Source organism: Caretta caretta, chromosome 17 (genome assembly GCF_965140235.1).
Source record: "Caretta caretta isolate rCarCar2 chromosome 17, rCarCar1.hap1, whole genome shotgun sequence".
NCBI classification, from domain to species: Eukaryota; Metazoa; Chordata; order Testudines; family Cheloniidae; genus Caretta; species Caretta caretta.
The window spans coordinates 18691659-18709944 of record NC_134222.1 but is presented as its reverse complement, the minus strand read 5'-3'; the positions used below and the strand labels follow the sequence as shown (position 1 = coordinate 18709944).

At 41.8% G+C, this 18286-nt stretch overlaps 1 long non-coding RNA gene across 3 annotated transcripts in view; it reads right to left on the bottom strand.

Moving 5' to 3' along the window:
• The window catches only part of LOC142069485 (uncharacterized), a 66081-nt gene that overhangs the window by 29117 nt on the left and 18678 nt on the right, over positions 1 to 18286 (bottom strand). For 2 of the 3 annotated variants that reach the window (XR_012665334.1, XR_012665336.1), the window contains exons 2-3: positions 15084 to 15145; positions 10404 to 10476 (exon numbers count right to left, since the gene is read on the bottom strand). This is a non-coding gene — a long non-coding RNA (uncharacterized LOC142069485). Of the gene's footprint in view, positions 1 to 9395; positions 9543 to 10403; positions 10477 to 15083; positions 15146 to 18286 lie in introns of those variants that run through there. The other variant, XR_012665335.1, reaches the window with a different exon arrangement.

The window sequence follows — 18286 nt, the reverse complement described above, 5'->3', positions numbered from 1 at the left end:
CTGTTGATCACTTTAGATAAGCTATTACCAGCAGGACAGTGGGGTGGGAGGAGGTATTGTTTCATATTCTCTGTGTGTATATAAAGTCTGCTGCAGTTTCCACGGTATACATCTGATGAAGTGAGCTGTAGCTCACGAAAGCTCATGCTCAAATGAATTGGTTAGTCTCTAAGGTGCCACCAGTACTCCTTTTCTTTTTGGTGTTAGTATTGTGAGTGTCATTTTTGTGGTTGACAGGCCTTTATCTCTGTGGGCGCAAACCACCTCTTTGAATCCCCTAACTTTTCAGAAGTGGGGTTTTGGTTCAGTCCATTGTAGAGTTGGACAGTGATTTAGATCAGATCTGGATTTTGACCTCTCCCCAACACGAGCTGGGTGGTGGTCAAATGTGAAGTTTTGGTTCAGGCTCAAATCTGCTGCAATTACCTTTTGTAGTTGCAGGGAGATGTGTTTTTTTTCTTCAGTGTTTGTCTCAAAATTGTTGTGTAGTGTGTCTGTACACTGTACAACAGTTACAATATTTCACGCATAGATGCTGGGGTTTCAGTGATGTTTGAAGTGATATCTGTGTGTATCCTAGTGTTTGTAAAGTGCTTTAGGATGACAGACCCAATGGACTAGATTCTGCCACCTTTACTAATATTAGTAGTACCCTTCCTCTAGAATTGTGCCATTATTATTTCCCACGTGTGGTGTTAGTCATAAGAATGTAAGAACGACCATACTGGGTCAGACCAAAGGTCCATCTAGCCCAGTATCCTGTCTTCCGACAGTGGCCAGTGCCAGATCTTTAGAGAGAGCGAACAAAAAAGGGCAATTTATTGAGTGATGACAGGGCAATTTGTTGAGTGTCGTCCAGACCCAGCTTCTGGCAGTCAGAGTTCTAGGGACACCTGGAGCATGGGGTCGCATCCCTGACCATCTTGTCTAATAGCCATTGATGGACTTATCCTCCATGAACTTGTCTAATTCTTTTTTGAACCCTGTCATACTTTTGGCCTTCACAACATCCCCTGGCAATGAGTTCCACAGGTTGACTGTGCATTGTGTGAAGAAATACTTCCTTATTTTATTTTAAACTTGCTGCCTATTAATTTCATTGGGCAACCCTTGGTTCTTGTGTGATGTGAAGGGGTAAAGAACACTTTCCTATTCACAGTCTTCACACCAGTCATGATTTTATAGACCTCCCTCATATTCCCCCTTCGCCATCTCTTTTCTAAATTGAACAGTCCCTGCCTCTTTAATCTCTCCTTGTATGGAAGCTGTTCCATTCCCCTCATCATTTTTGTTTCCTTTCTCTGTACTTTTTTTAAAGTGGGGGTGACCAGAATTGCAAGTCATATTTCAGGTGTGAGCATACCATGTATTTATATAATGGCATAATGATATTTTCTGTCTTATTATCTATCCCATTCCTAATAGTTCCTAGCACCCTGTTCGCTTTTTTGACAGCTGCTGCACATTGAGCAGATATTTTCAGAGAACTATTCACTGTGACTCCAAGATCTTTCTTGAGTGGTAACAGCTAATTTAGACCCCATCATTTTGTATGTACAGTTGGGATTATGTTTTCCAATGTGTGTTACTTTGCATTTATCAACATTGAATTTCATCTGCTATTTTTGTTGCCTAGTGTCACCCAGTTTAGTGAGATCCTTTTATAACTCTTCACAGTCAGCTTTGGACTTAAGTATCTTGAGTGTTTTTTATCATCTGCAAACTTTGCCACCTCACTGTTTACAGCTTTTCCTAAATCATTTATGAATATGTTGAACACCACTGATCTGAGTACAGACCCTTGGGGGACCCCACTATTTACCCCTCCACTGTGAAAACTGACCATTTCTTCCTACTCTTTGTTTCCTATTTTTTAATTAGTTACTGATTCATGAGAAGACCTTCCCTTTTATCTTATGATTGCTTACTTTGTTTAAGAGCCTTTGGTGAGGGACTTTGTCAAAGGCTTTCAGAAAAAGTCCAAGTACACTATATCCAATGGAGCACCCTTGTCCACATGTTTGTTGACCCCCCTCAAAGAATTTTAATAGATTAGTAAGGCAAGATTTCCCTTCAAAAAACATGTTCCCCAACATATTGTGTTCATCTAAGTGTCTGATAATTCTGTTCTTTACTATAGTTTCAACCAGTTTGCCTGGTACTGAAGTTAGGCTTATCAGCCTGTAATTGCCAGGGTTGCCTCTGGAGCTTTTTGGAAAATTGGTTTTACATTAGCTATCCTCCAGTGGTCTGGTACAGAGGCTGACTTAAGCAATAGGTTACCTTCCACAGTTAGTAGTTCTGCAATTTCATCATTGAGTTCCTTCAGAACCTTTTGGGAAAATACCATCTGGCCCTTGTGACTTGTTACTGTATCAATTTGTTTCAAAACCTCCTCTATTGATACCTCAATCTGGGACAGTTCCTCCGATTTGTCATCTAAAAAGAATGGCTAAACCACGGGAATCTCCCTCACATCCTCTGCAATGAATACCAATGCAAAGAATTAACTTAACTTCTCTGCAACAGCCTTGTCTTCCTTGCATGCTCCTTTAGCATGTTGATCATCCAATGGCCCCACTGATTGTTTGGCAGGCTTCCTGCTTCTGATGTACTTAAACTTCTTTTTTTTTTCCTTTTTTTTTTTTTTTGCTGTTGGTTTTTGTGTCGTTTGCAGCTCTTCAAATTCCTTTTTTGGCGTACCTAATTATACTTTTACACTTGATTTGCCAGAGTTTATGCACCTTTCTATTTTCCTCAATCAGATTTGACTTCCAATTTTTAAAGGATGCCTTTTTGTGTCTAACCTCCTCTTTTACTCTGTTTAGCCGTGGTGGCATTTTTTGGTCCTTTTACTGTTTCATTTGGTTGTACATTTTCTTAAAGCCTCTATTACAGTGTTTTTAAAAAGTTTTCATGCAGCTTACAGGCATTTCATTGTTGTGACTGCTACTTTTAATTTTTGTTTAACTAGCTTCCTCATTTTTGTGAAGTTTCCCTTTTTGGAGTTAAATGCTACTGTGGTAGGTTTCTTTGGTGGTTCCCCCTGTAAAGATGGTACATTTAATTACATTCTAGTTGCTATTACCAAGTGGTTCAGCTATATTCACCTCTTGGACCAGAGCCTGTGCACCACTTAGGACTAAATCAAGAATTGTCTCTCCCATTGTGGGTTCTAAGCCTAGTGGCTCCAAGAAGCAGTCATTAATGGTGTCTCAGAATTTTATATTTGCATCCATAGGTGCTGACTCCATTGGTGCTCCTGGTCTGGAGCACCAACAGGGAAAAACTGATGGGTGCAGAGCGCCCAACGGCAGCCCCCCATCAGATTCTGCCTACACTCCCCCCGCACCCGGTGCCTCCTGCCTGCCAGCGGCCCCACGGATCAGTGCCTCACCACTCCCTCCCAGCACCTCCCACCTGCCACGAACAACTGTTTCGCGGTGAGCAGGGAGGCTGGGAGGGAGGGGGGAAGGAGCGGGGATGCGGCGTGCTTGGGGGAGGGGGCAGAACTAGGTGAGGATGGAGCGGGGACAGGAAGAGGCAGAGCTGGCTTTGGGTGAAGGGGTGCAGTGGGGGTAGGGCCTGGGGCCGAGCTGGGGGTCAAGCAGCCCCCGGCAGTTTGAAAAGCTGGCATCTGTGTTTGCATCTCATCCGGAGGTGATATGTACCCATTCAATATGGGAATAGCTAAAATCCCCCATTATTACTGAGTGTTCTGGTTTTTTTTTAGCCTGTCTGATATCCCTGAATGTTTCACAATTGCCATCAACATCCTGGTCAGATAGTCGGTAGTATATTCCTATTGCTATACTCTTCTTATTCAAGCATGGAATTTCTGTCCATAGAGATTCTGTGGTACATTCATTTAAGATTTTTTACTAAATTTGACTCTGTACTTTCCTTCACATATAGTGCCACTCCCCCACTAGCATAATCAACTCTATCATTCCTGTATATTTTGTACATTGATATTACTTTTTTGATTATCATTGATTGATTATCATTGTTCCACCAAGTTTCTGTGATGCCTACTATATCAATATTCTCACTGTAATACCAGACACTTAAGTTAGACATCTTAGTATCTAGTATTTAGTAGACATCTTAATATTTAGACTTCTAGCATTTGTATAGAAGCATTTATAAATTTTGTCAATATTTAGTTGTCCGCCTTCATGTGGCGTAATTGAATGGGATTCTTTTTTGTTTGCTGTTTCTCTTCTGTTCCTACTTGTACTTTATCAACTTCCATCCTCTCCTGTTTATGGTATATAGAGAATCCCCTTTAATAAATCCTCCCCTAAAGGATGTCTCTGTCTAAACTGTGTGCTGCTCCGTACCTGTCAACTTTCCCCCAGCCCTTAGTTTAAAAACTCTTCTATGACCTTTTTAATTTTACATGCTGGCAATCTGGTTCTGTTTTGGTTTAAGTGAAGCCCATCCTTCCTGGGTAGGCTCCTCCATTCCCAGATGGTTCCCCAGTTCCTAATAAGCCTAAATCCCTCCTCTGAACACTATTGTCTCATCTCATTGTCTATTTATCATGGCCTTGATTCTGGAAAGACCGTTCAAGACCATGTTTAATTACAAGCTGTAAGCACATTGGGTGGGTTTTCAAGTGCTCAGAATTGGCCTAGATGCCCCCACTAAAGTCAATGGAATTTTACCATGCATATGATGGGAGCAAAGTTAAGTCTGTGCTGAGAACTTTTGAAAATCCCATCCATTTAAGTCAATGGGGCTTAAGCACATGCTTAAAGTAAGGTACCAGCTTAACTTCTGTTCCTGACTAAGAATGGACTTAAGCACACGCTTAAGTGCTTTTTTGAATTGGGACCCTGGTGATTTAGTGGAATGTTGTCACCGATTCAGTCAACTGAGTACAAATTAACAATTTATTGGTCATTATGGACATAGCTTTTAAATGAATCTGCTCTTGGCTGCTGGAGCTAGCCTGCACTTTCCTTTTGATAGTTCCTTTTGATTATATGTTTTGCCCCTTGTAATCAGACCTTGTTGCTTATTTTTGGAGGACTCGAATTTGTATATTTCATGTTATTTTGGCATTTCCATGACAGTCTTACTGAGCTCACAGGTAATATGCACTTCCTGACATTTCCTTCTTTTGAGGTCATCAAAAACAATTTTAGATTTATAAATAAAAATGTCCTAATGGATCTAATATTTGAGTGGGTCTGTCTGCTGCCTGGCTTTTTAGTGTTTACACCAGGCGTCTTATGCCATCAAGGAACCAAACCATGAATAAATTTAACAGATTTTGTTTTAATTATCCCCCAAAGAGTTAGAAATGGAAAATACTATCAGAAACATTTTACAGTGCATAAAATATTAGAATGTTTACAAAGCCACTGCACAGCATTACAGAATGACAATAAAATATTCACTTACATGCAAAAGTAGATTTTACAGGGTCCCTCTGAAAACAATCTTTGCATTGACCAGTCTTAAGCTTTGATCATGCAAGCACTTGTGCAAATACATGAGTGGTGCTGTTGAAGTCAGTGTGACCATTCAGGGGCTTAGCATTAAGCACATGTGTAAAAGTTTGCAGGATCGGGGCCTTAAACTGTATATATCCCCAAAAGCTTCAATTCCATAAACTGGTTGCAGCTGGGGATAGGGGATAAAATTGATCTTCAAGATTGGTGTAATTATTGTAGCACATATATTGGCAAACTGGATTCTCCAGTGTGCAACATTTTATTTCAGAGTAACAGCCGTGTTAGTCTGTATTCACAAAAAGAAAAGGAGGACTTGTGGCACCTTAGAGTCTAACCAATTTATCTGAGCATAAGCTTTCCTGAGCTACAGCTCACTTCATCGGATGCATACTGTGGAAACTGCAGAAGACATTATATACACAGAGACCATGAAACAATACCTCCTCCCACCCCACTCTCCTGCTGGTAATAGCTTATTTAAAGTGATCACTCTCCTTACAATGTGTATGATAATCAAGCTGGGCCATTTCCAGCACAAATCCAGGTTTTCTCACCCTCCAACCCCCCCCCCCCCAACAAACTCACTCTCCTGCTGGTAATAGCCCATCCAAAGTGACCACTCTCTTTACAATGCGTATGATAATCAAGTTGGGCCATTTCCAGCACAAATCCAGGTTTTCTCACCCCCCCCCTTTTTTTTTTTCAAAAAACCACACACACAAACTCACTCTCCTGCTGGTAATAGCTTATCCAAAGTGACCACTCTCCTTACAATGTGTATGAAAATCAAGGTGGGCCATTTCCAGCACAAATCCAGGTTTTCTCACCCCCCCACCAAACACACACACACACAAACTCACTCTCCTGCTGGTAATAGCTCATCCAAAGTCATGGATAATGGCTTGTAGAAAGTGGTGTTGGAGAGCTGCCGAGCAGCCTCTTGTTCATATTCCGACCTATTCATGATGACAACAGCACCTCCTTTGTCAGCCTTTTTGATTATGATGTCAGATTTGTTTCTGAGACTCTGGACGGCATTGTGTTCTGCACGGCTGAGGTTATGGGGCAAGTGATGCTGCTTTTCCACAATTTCAGCCCGTGCACGTCGGCGGAAGCACTCTATGTAGAAGTTCAGTCTGCTGTTTCGACCTTCAGGAGGAGTCCACCTAGAATCCTTCTTTTTGTAATGTTGGTAGGGAGGCCTCTGTGGATTAGTATGTCGTTCAGAGGTATTTTGGAAATATTCCTTGAGTCGGAGACGTCGAAAATAGGATTCTAGGTCACCACAGAACTGTATAGTCATTACCCTATGATCCCACTGAGAGTTGCCAAAAGCAACTACAGCATTTGCTCAAGAAACTTCCTGAAAAAGCACAAGATCAAATCCTCACAGACACACCCCTGGAACCCCGACCTGGGATATTCTATCTACTACCCAAGATCCATAAACCTGGAAATCCTGGGCGCCCCATTATCTCAGGCATTGGCACCCTGACAGCAGGATTGTCTGGCTATGTAGACTCCCTCCTCAGGCCCTACGCTACCAGCACTCCCAGCTACCTTCGAGACACCACTGACTTCCTGAGGAAACTACAATCCATCGGTGATCTTCCTGATAACACCATCCTGGCCACTATGGATGTAGAAGCCCTCTACACCAACATTCCACACAAAGATGGACTACAAGCCATCAAGAACACTATCCCTGATAATGTCACGGCTAACCTGGTGGCTGAACTTTGTGACTTTGTCCTTACCCATAACTATTTCACATTTGGGGACTATGTATACCTTCAGATCAGCAGCACTGCTATGGGTACCCGCATGGCCCCACAGTATGCCAACATTTTTATGGCTGGTTTCGAACAACGCTTCCTCAGCTCTCGTCCCCTAACGCCCCTACTCTACCTGAGCTATATTGATGACATCTTCATCATCTGGACCCATGGAAAAGAAGCCCTTGAGGAATTTCACCATGATTTCAACAATTTCCATCCCACCATCAACCTCAGCCTGGTCCAGTCCACACAAGAGATCCACTTCCTGGACACTACAGTGCTAATAAACAATGGTCACATAAACACCACCCTATACCGGAAACCTACTGACCGCTATTCCTACCTACATGCCTCCAGATTTCACCCTGACCACACCACACGATCCATCGTCTACAGCCAAGCTCTGCGATACAACCACATTTGCTCCAACCCCTCAGACAGAGACAAACACCTACAAGATCTCTATCAAGCATTCTTACAACTACAATACCCACCTGCGGAAGTGAAGAAACAGACTGATAGAGCCAGAAGAGTTCCCAGAAGTCACCTACTACAGGACAGGCCTAACAAAGAAAATAACAGAACGCCACTAGCCGTCACCTTCAGCCCCCAACTAAAACCCTCCAACGCATTATTAAGGATCTACAACCTATCCTGAAGGATGACCCAACACTCTCACAAATCTTGGGAGACAGGCCAGTCCTTGCCTACAGACAGCCCCGCAACCTGAAGCAAATACTCACCAACAACCACATACCACACAACAGAACCACTAACCCAGGAACCTATCCTTGCAACAAAGCCCATTGCCAACTGTGCCCACATATCTATTCAGGGGACACCCCATCACAGGGCCTAATAACATCAGCCACACTATCAGAGGCTCGTTCACCTGCACATCCACCAATGTGATATATGCCATCATGTGCCAGCAATGCCCCTCTGCCATGTACATTGGTCAAACTGGACAGTATCTATGTAAAAGAATAAATGGACATAAATCAGATGTCAAGAATTATAACATTCATAAACCAGTCGGAGAACACTTCAATCTCTCTGGTCACGCAATTACAGACATGAAGGTCGCTATCTTACAACAAAAAAAACTTCAAATCCAGACTCCAGCGAGAAACTGCTGAATTGGAATTCATTTGCAAATTGTATACTATTAATTTAGGCTTAAATAGAGACTGGGAGTGGCTAAGTCATTATACAAAGTAGCCTATTTCCCCTTGTTTTTTCCTACCCCCCCCCCCCCAGACGTTCTGGTGAAACTTGGATTTATGCTGGAAATGGCCCACCTTGATTATCATACACATTGTAAGGAGTGTGGTCAGTTTGGATGAGCTATTACCAGCAGGAGAGTGAGTTTGTGTGTGTGGGGGGGGGGGGGGGGGAAGAAAACCTGGATTTGTGCTGGAAATGGCCCACCTTGATTATCATGCACATTGTAGGGAGAGTGGTCACTTTGGATGAGCTATTACCAGTAGGAGAGTGAGTTTGTGTGTGTATGGGGGGGGGATGAGAAAACCTGGATTTGTGCTGGAAATGGCCCACCTTGATTATCATGCACATTGTAGGGAGAGTGGTCACTTTGGATAAGCTATTACCAGCAGGAGAGTGAGTTTGTGTGTGTTTGTTTTGGGGGGAGGGGTGAGAAAACCTGGATTCGTGCTGGAAATGGCCCACCTTGATTTTCATACACATTGTAAGGAGAGTGGTCACTTTGGATAAGCTATTACCAGCAGGAGAGTGAGTTTGTGTGTGTGGTTTTTTGAAAAAAAAAAAAAGGGGGGGGGGTGAGAAAACCTGGATTTGTGCTGGAAATGGCCCAGCTTGATTATCATATGCATTGTAAAGAGAGTGGTCACTTTGGATGGGCTATTACCAGCAGGAGAGTGAGTTTGTGTGTGGGGGGGCAGAGGGTGAGAAAACCTGGATTTGTGCTGGAAATGGCCCAACTTGATTATCATACACATTGTAAGGAGAGTGATCACTTTAGATAAGCTATTACCAGCAGGAGAGTGGGGTGGGAGGAGGTATTGTTTCATGGTCTCTGTGTATATAATGTCTTCTGCAGTTTCCATAGTATGCATCCGATGAAGTGAGCTGTAGCTCATGAAAGCTTATGCTCAAATAAATTGGTTAGTCTCTAAGGTGCCACAAGTACTCCTTTTCTTTTTGCAACATTTTATTGTACTTTTTAGATCCTCTAAAGGATGCTGGTTTCTTATTATGAGTTATTCTTTGCCACATCTGCTTTTTCTTCTGTATCCAAACTGCCATAAGAGTTCTTAGTCTGTGAAATAACAATGATAATACATATGCATTTATAGACACAATTTTTCTAAAGATTTCAAACCTCTTACAGACAATAGCACCTCTCATTTATAGATCTCAAAGCACTTTATACATCTGGATAAGGATAGTTATCTCCATTTGAGATGGAAAAACTAAGAAATAAAGAGGTGAAGTACTTGCCCATGGCTACTGAAAATCCAAAAAAAATTTGGATTAGGTCAGTTAGAATGTTTCATTTAGATAATTTTGAAATATTTAAACCTTTTAACCTATATATTTTTTTAAAAAATAAACAAATTAATGTAAAATTTGGAACAAAAAGATGTTTTGAATCTAAAAAGGAACTTTTTCATTGAGAAAATGTTGACAATTTTTGACATTTTTGACAATTTTGAAATGTTTTGCATTTTTTTAAAAAATGGGAAATTCATTGAAACCAACCTTTTCCCGTGAACAGTTTAACTTTTGACTAATCAGCATTTTCAAATGAAAAAACCTTTAATAGAAAAATTCCCAACTAGTAAATTCTGGCCTCATATTGCCCGACTCTAGTCATCTGGTATGAACTGGGCTTACAAAAGGTTAATACCCCTGTCACATGATAGCAATCAGTGTTCACTGACTCTAAAGGCTCCTAATACAACAAATATTAGTTATTGAAGTCTTACAAAACTCGCATGAAACAGATTATTATTATACCCACTGTACAACTGAGACATAGTGGTGAAATGACAAATGAGACGTTGGTAGAACAGGGAATAAAACCCAGTAATCCTGACTCCAAGTCTGTGTGCTTTAGACATTAGACCATACTTAGTAGCAAAAACAATGTCTGACAGTAAAATATTATGAATATTACCTTTGGAAACACCTTCAAAAATGGCAATCAATTCTTCTGTGAGGTCACTCATAACCCAAAATTAATACAGGTGCTGGTAGGAGAGGGAAAGAAATGAGAGAGACTTTAAAATGTATCTCTTACATTCAAGTTGTAAGAAAAAAGGGTAGAGGTCCAATTACTTTCCTACCCTTGGGATCTCCGTATTGTTTTTAGCAGTGTGGATGCCCTAATGGCAAACTCCACACACAGACTGGGATATGTTCTCATCTTGCTCCATGGGACACGTCTGTAATACTCATTAACATCAACGGGAGTTAGGAAGAGCATAAATCTTTGCTCACTTTGGAATATATACCCGATGTACACCGTACCACATCAGCTGCTGACTGAAGAGAAAGAGGAATTCCAGCACCTACAAACTGTACTTGAGAGTTCCTAGACTAAACAGTCAATCCAGCCAAAAAAATCAGGGATGAATTTCTACTCCAGACGGAGGTTCAGAAACTCCAGCTGTGATACAGAGCATACCCCATAGGCAGATTTTGATTCACACAGGAAGTCCATAAAATCCCTAGGAATCCCAAGTCAGCTAGTCAAAATCTCCAGTTCCATGAGAAATTCTAAAGAAGAGATAAACAATATACATTTTGTAACTCTACACTGTGGTACAACTAAAGAATAATATTACACTTTGCACATAAATAGAGAGAAATACAAAAGCCAAGTAGCAGTAACTATACTATGGCTGACTTACAATTTGTGATTTCTTTGGCATTGAACCTAATGAAAAATCACTGTGATTTCCAACTACAAATATTTCTGGAACCACCAGACTTGCTCCCAAGTGTACATTAAATTAAGTGAATGCTCACAACCTGTATAAAGCCCCAGAGGGAAAACTCAGATCAGAAAATTAACATTAGTCTTAGGAAGTCACTAGGAACTATTCAAGTTGCAGTCATAAATTGCAATAAGGAAGGAATATAAGGGCTTTTTCTCTCTGCCTGTCCAGTGTGCAGGTGTTATATACTGTATTAGGTTAGAATCTCCGCAATAAGTAAAGTAGGTGGTTGCCCTTAAATGTTGCTGTTACCTAAGGTGAATTAATGACATTTCCACAGTATGTGCCATGATCCATCCTGTACAAACTGCAGAGAAGTACTGGAAATACTGCAAATATTGAGGTAATGTAAACCAGTTATCTAAGGCAAAGCTGGAAAGTTATCTAAGTTAGTTATCACTATTAGTATCTGCTATATAGAATATGGGCCAAAACTGAAATGCCTAAATGTAGACACCTAAATCCATATTTAGGTACCTAAACAACCGTGGCTAAATTTTCAAAGCTGAGGAGCACCTGTCCGCTCCCTTTGACTTTAACAGGAGTTGTGATTGCGAGCACCTTTGAAAATCAGGTCATTGTTGTTTACTTAAATATGGGTTTAGGTGCCTAATTGTAAGCACCTAAGTTTGAAAATTTTGGTTTTGGTATATAGTATAGAAATACTAAGGTCTCCTCCACACAATATTTGTTTCTATGGTTAATAAGAGAGGATGGGCTATCTGGTTCATATAAGTTAGAAACCTGTACTGAACTGTTGCTTAGAGCTTGAACAGAACCAAACCTGAACTTTTATTGCAATTTTAAAGAAAAAAATTACCTTTTTTTTTTATTTCTCAGTTTGAGTTTTGAAAATTAAAATATCACAAGGAAAGCTTGTTCTTTGACATAGGCATTAAAAAGGCAGCCTTTATCAGGAGATATCACACCATTGTATTGGCAATACCACTGTATTTTCCTTTATTTAAAATGGGAAATAATGAGTGGATCCTGCTCCTGTTGAAGTCATTGGGAGCTTTGCCATTGACTTCAGTGGGTGCTGGATCGGGCTATTATGCAGAGCATGTGTCCATGAATGTTTGCAATGAATGTTGTAACTACTGGCAATTGTTGACTTTTCAGTGGTGACTTCTATATTTCTGACCAAACCCAGGAAGCATGGGAACTCCCACAGGAAATTGTGTTCCACTGGGTTTTCCAGCCCAATGACTAGACCAAACTTTTGGAATCTCATCCACAATGAATTGAGCTACTCAACCTTATGGGATTCACCCTCTGCTAATTATAAGGAGGGAAGTTATATCCCAAGTTCCTGAAATCAAGGCATGGAGGCTCTATAGAGAAACATAGCGCTTTTTAAATCATCCCCAATGTAATTTGTAAAGATCTGTCACAGCAAGTAATGACTTCAATGTAACCTGTGAGATGGGATAAGGGCAGGCTCTGAGAACATAGGAATTGTCATACCAGCTCAGAATAGGTTTCAGAGGAACAGCCGTGTTAGTCTGTATTCGCAAAAAGAAAAGGAGTACTTGTGGCACCTTAGAGACTAACCAATTTATTTGAGCATGAGCTTTCGTGAGCTACAGCTCACTTCATCAGATGTTTACCGTGGAAACTGCAGCAGACTTTATATACACACAGAGAATATGAAACAATACCTCCTCCCACCCCACTGTCCTGCTGGTAATAGCTTATCTAAAGTGATCAACAGGTGGGCCATTTCCAGCACAAATCCAGGTTTTCTCACCCTCCACCCCCCACACAAATTCACTCTCCTGCTGGTGCTAGCCCATCCAAAGTGACAACTCTTTGCATAATCAAGTCGGGCTATTTCCTGCATAGATCAAGGTTTTCTCACATCCCCCCCACCCGCATACACACACAAACTCACTCTCCTGCTGGTAATAGCTCATCTAAACTGACCACTCTCCAAGTTTAAATCCAAGTTAAACCAGAACATCTGGGGGGGGGGGGTAGGAAAAAACAAGAGGAAACAGGCTACCTTGCATAATGACTTAGCCACTCCCAGTCTCTATTTAAGCCTAAATTAATAGTATCCAATTTGCAAATGAATTCCAATTCAGCAGTTTCTCGCTGGAGTCTGGATTTGAAGTTTTTTTGTTTTAAGATAGCGACCTTCATGTCTGTGATTGCGTGACCAGAGAGATTGAAGTGTTCTCCGACTGGTTTATGAATGTTATAATTCTTGACATCTGATTTGTGTCCATTTATTCTTTTACGTAGAGACTGTCCAGTTTGACCAATGTACATGGCAGAGGGGCATTGCTGGCACATGATGGCATATATCACATTGGTGGATGTGCAGGTGAACGAGCCTCTGATAGTGTGGCTGATGTTATTAGGCCCTGTGATGGTGTCCCCTGAATAGATATGTGGGCACAATTGGCAACGGGCTTTGTTGCAAGGATAAGTTCCTGGGTTAGTGGTTCTGTTGTGTGGTATGTGGTTGTTGGTGAGTATTTGCTTCAGGTTGCGGGGCTGTCTGTAGGCAAGGACTGGCCTGTCTCCCAAGACTTGTGAGAGTGTTGGGTCATCCTTTAGGATAGGTTGTAGATCCTTAATAATGCGTTGGAGGGGTTTTAGTTGGGGGCTGAAGGTGACCGCTAGTGGCGTTCTGTTATTTTCTTTGTTAGGCCTGTCCTGTAGTAGGTAACTTCTGGGAACTCTTCTGGCTCTATCAATCTGTTTCTTTACTTCTGCAGGTGGGTATTGTAGTTGTAAGAAAGCTTGACAGAGATCTTGTAGGTGTTTGTCTCTGTCTGAGGGGTTGGAGCAAATGCGGTTGTATCGCAGAGCTTGGCTGTAGACGATGGATCGTGTGGTGTGGTCAGGGTGAAAGCTGGAGGCATGCAGGTAGGAATAGCGGTCAGTAGGTTTCCAGTATAGGGTGGTGTTTATGTGGCCATTGTTTATTAGCACTGTAGTGTCCAGGAAGTGGATCTCTTGTGTGGACTGGACCAGGCTGAGGTTGGTGGTGGGATGGAAATTGTTGAAGTCGTGGTGGAATTCCTCAAGGGCTTCTTTTCCATGGGTCCAGATGATGAAGATGTCATCAATATAGCGCAAGTAGAGTAGGGGCTTTAGGGGACGAGAGCTGAGGAAGCGTTGTTCTAAATCAGCCATAAAAATGTTGGCATACTGTGGGGCCATGCGGGTACCCATAGCAGTGCCGCTGATCTGAAGGTATACATTGTCCCCAAATGTGAAATAGTTATGGGTAAGGACAAAGTCACAAAGTTCAGCCACCAGGTTAGCCGTGACATTATCGGGGATAGTGTTCTTGACGGCTTGTAGTCCATCTTTGTGTGGAATGTTGGTGTAGAGGGCTTCTACATCCATAGTAGCCAGGATGGTGTTATCAGGAAGATCACCGATGGATTGAAGTTTCCTCAGGAAGTCAGTGGTGTCTCGAAGGTAGCTGGGAGTGCTGGTAGCGTAGGGCCTGAGGAGGGAGTCTACATAGCCAGACAATCCTGCTGTCAGGGTGCCAATGCCTGAGATGATGGGGCGCCCAGGATTTCCAGGTTTATGGAATTTACCAGCAGGACAGTGGGGTGGGAGGAGGTATTGTTTCATATTCTCTGTGTGTATATAAAGTCTGCTGCAGTTTCCACGGTAAACATCTGATGAAGTGAGCTGTAGCTCACGAAAGCTCATGCTCAAATAAATTGGTTAGTCTCAGCTCAGAATAGTGCTTCATCTACTCCAATAATTTGTATGTGACAATGGACAGCGCCAGATGCTTCAGATGACTGTTGAAGAGAAATCTCTCTCTCTCCCTGTGACTATGACCTCCCTTGACAAGTACCTTACACTGAAACAATGAAACTGACCATCAACAGAAGAGGGCGTCCTGGCCACAGGAAGCAGTCCCTTTCCTGGAACTGGACCAAGACTGTAGAAACAAGAGATGAAATAATTGGTTATGGTTCGGAGAGAGCATTTTTATTTAAACATATAGATTCTCCAATCCACTTATCTTTCCTCTCAGCAAGTGCGCACATCCCTGTACACTGGGTTCAGTGCAGGCTCACGGGGACACTTTTTGCAGGAGCACTTTGTTGAAATTGGAATGACATTGTCCAGTTATGAAGAACCACACCGATGATGGTTCATGGCCCAGTGGTGTGGAACCTTTGCAGGATGGCAAGATGGTCTCATGAGGAGAGAACAACATGGTATTACTGCCTCTTTCCTTCATCCCACAGTTTAGAAGCTACTTGTTTTCTTCTTCTCTGCTTTGCTTTTATATCTGTTGTATTCTTTTCAACACATCTGAGCTGGTGACCGCTGATGGGACAAGTCCCTGAGTTGCCCCAGCATTTACACCAACCAAACACTCACCGTGGAGTGGGTCATGTTCTAAACTTGTCTGCTGTGGGTATTTACTTTGGTGGCATGACCTGGTACCCTGTAGTAATGTATTTTTTCCCCTCTCAGTCCAATGTTAACACCACGATAAGCTTTCCTGTATTTCTGCTTTGATCATATAGAATGTAACATATAGTTCCGGTAACACAGTAGCACTTAATGTAGATGAAATAACCATAAGCCCTCTTAGAAGCTGGGTTTAAAAAGGGAAACCAGTGTAATCAGATCCCTCTAGCTGGACAGCAGTCTGACAAGGGTATTTGGCAACCAGTCAATCTCTATTGTTATTAGATGAAACAAAGCCTGTGTTCTTTAGTCCTTGACCTTAGCTGCAGCCACATTCTCTTAATCAGACCTTAATTTAACACCTAACATGGTCACAGAAGGGATTAGTCACAGGCTGCCTGTTTAAGTACACATGGCTGATATCATCTAAACTAATATAACCGCATTGCTGTGTGCTGGGGGGTGGATGGGAATTGCCTTGTAAATCACAGAGAAGAACAACCTGCAACATAATAAAATAGCAACATGCCATTTAAGGTTTGCAGCCTTCAATATTTAAAAAAATCACCATCTCCCTTTCTCTGTTTTGGGGAGTTGGCAGGTAACGGTGCAATTTTTTTCAGGGAGAACTGGCATCTTTGTCAAGTTCTGTTTGTCTATGCTGCTTCTCCTGTGATTTGGGTATTTTTAACTTCTCAGTGAGGGACTCCTAATTCCATTCCACCCTCATGGGTCTCAGTGCTGCATTACAGCTTCCAGACAGATCTACACCACTACTTTCCCAGTTTTCATAGCAGGAGCAATCGTATAAAAGTTTGTAGCATTTATTCAGAAAATATTTCATGACAAGGTTTTCATGTTTTGTGTCTGGCAATTTTGTGCTCAGTTCTTTGCAGAATTACACAAGATTTCTTTAAACATTGAAATATGAACATTCACATTTTAGCATGGTTCAGTACAAAATTTGATCTTCTGAATGAATCTGTGAAATTTTGAAAAATATGAGTTTTTCAATCAGAAAGGGGATTATTTGATGGCCATTTTTTCACTCCAAAATCAACTTATTTTCAAGCAACAAACAAACAAGCAAACAAATAAAACCTCATGGTATTTTGCTGTTTTTTAAAAAATTCACAACTTCTTCATGAAATCCCAGTGAAACACAAAAAACCCAAATTCCGAGCTTTGTGGATTTTCTTGGAGTATTTTGCACAACCTTAACTGGAAGTTATATCCAGATGTCTGCTCATAATCCTTAACCTCACCAACAATGAGGAGGCTCAAACTGTGATTAAGTGATGGGCAAAGCAATTAAAAAGACCATAAACAACAACAACAATAATAATAGAAATAAATAATAAGGAAGCAGTGTGGACTAGTAGATAGGGACTCAGGAGAGGAGGGATAGCTCAGTGGTTTGATCATTGGCCTGCTAAACCCAGGGTTGTGAGTTCAATCCTTGAGGGGGCCATTTGGGATCTGGGGCAAAAATTGGGGATTGGTCCTGCTTTGAGCAGGGGGTTGGACTAGATGACCTCCTGAGGTCCCTTCCAACCCTGATATTCTGTGATTTTATGAGACATAGATTCAATTCCCAGCTCTGACACAGGTTTGCTGGGTGACCTGGGGCAAGTCACATCCCCTCCCTGTGCCTCAGTTTCCCCAGCAGCAAAAATGGAGATAATGATACTGACCTCCTTTGTAAAGGGCTGTGAGAGCCACAAATGAAAAGTGCTGTAGAAGAGATAGTGGTAATTATTATTTGTCCAAAACTTGAACCAAACTCTAAAGCACTATTGAAGGGCATTTACCCTTCTTTGCACTTCTTGTGGCTTGTCTACACGTTGTGTTAGTTTGCATTAGAGGAGTGCAAATTCTAGTGTGTACTAGTATGTTGTGTGCTAACTGGCTCGTGGGAACCCTGGTGGCATGCACTAAAAATTCCCTAGTGTAATGTAGTCCTATTTCAAATAGTACTACCTTAAAGCACATTGGGGTACTTTCAGTGAGCACCAGAAGAGCATCCTGAGCCAGTTAGTGCATGACATGCTAGTGCAGACTAGAATTTATACCTGTTTAGTGCAGACTAACACACTGTGTAGACAACCCCTTGATTTTAGTCTGGGAAGTGAAAGTATCACTACAAAATCTTTTTTGTGGTATTTTCAACCTGGCCAGAACCAGAAGGTATGGAAAACCATTATGAAATTTCTAATCACATGTCCAGCCCATTGAGATCTGGGTAAACCTGTCTGAACCAGACAGCTGGAAGTTCAGCCAATGCTAATGGTCCAAATCCTGCAAGGTGCTTGGCACCTACTGTGAGGTGCTGAGCTCTCTGAATTCCCCATGAACTCAATATGGAACCTGAGGGAGCTCATGTTCTGCAGAACTGTGTAGGAAATACACAAAGATTCAGGGTGACATTCCGGCCGCATTCTTGTGAAAAACTTGGTGGTTTTGTGGCTTGGTGACTGTGAACCTTTTTGGTTTCTCTCCACTTGTATTCAGACCTGCTGGGGTTCGTTTTTAATGCCTGATTCTCTGCTGACCCTATATAGTCATTTAGACACAGAAAGTCAAGTGTGGTATGCTTCCATTCTGACTTGAGAGCATCTTACACCCATTTTGCGCAGGTGTAAATGACTGTGCAAGTTAT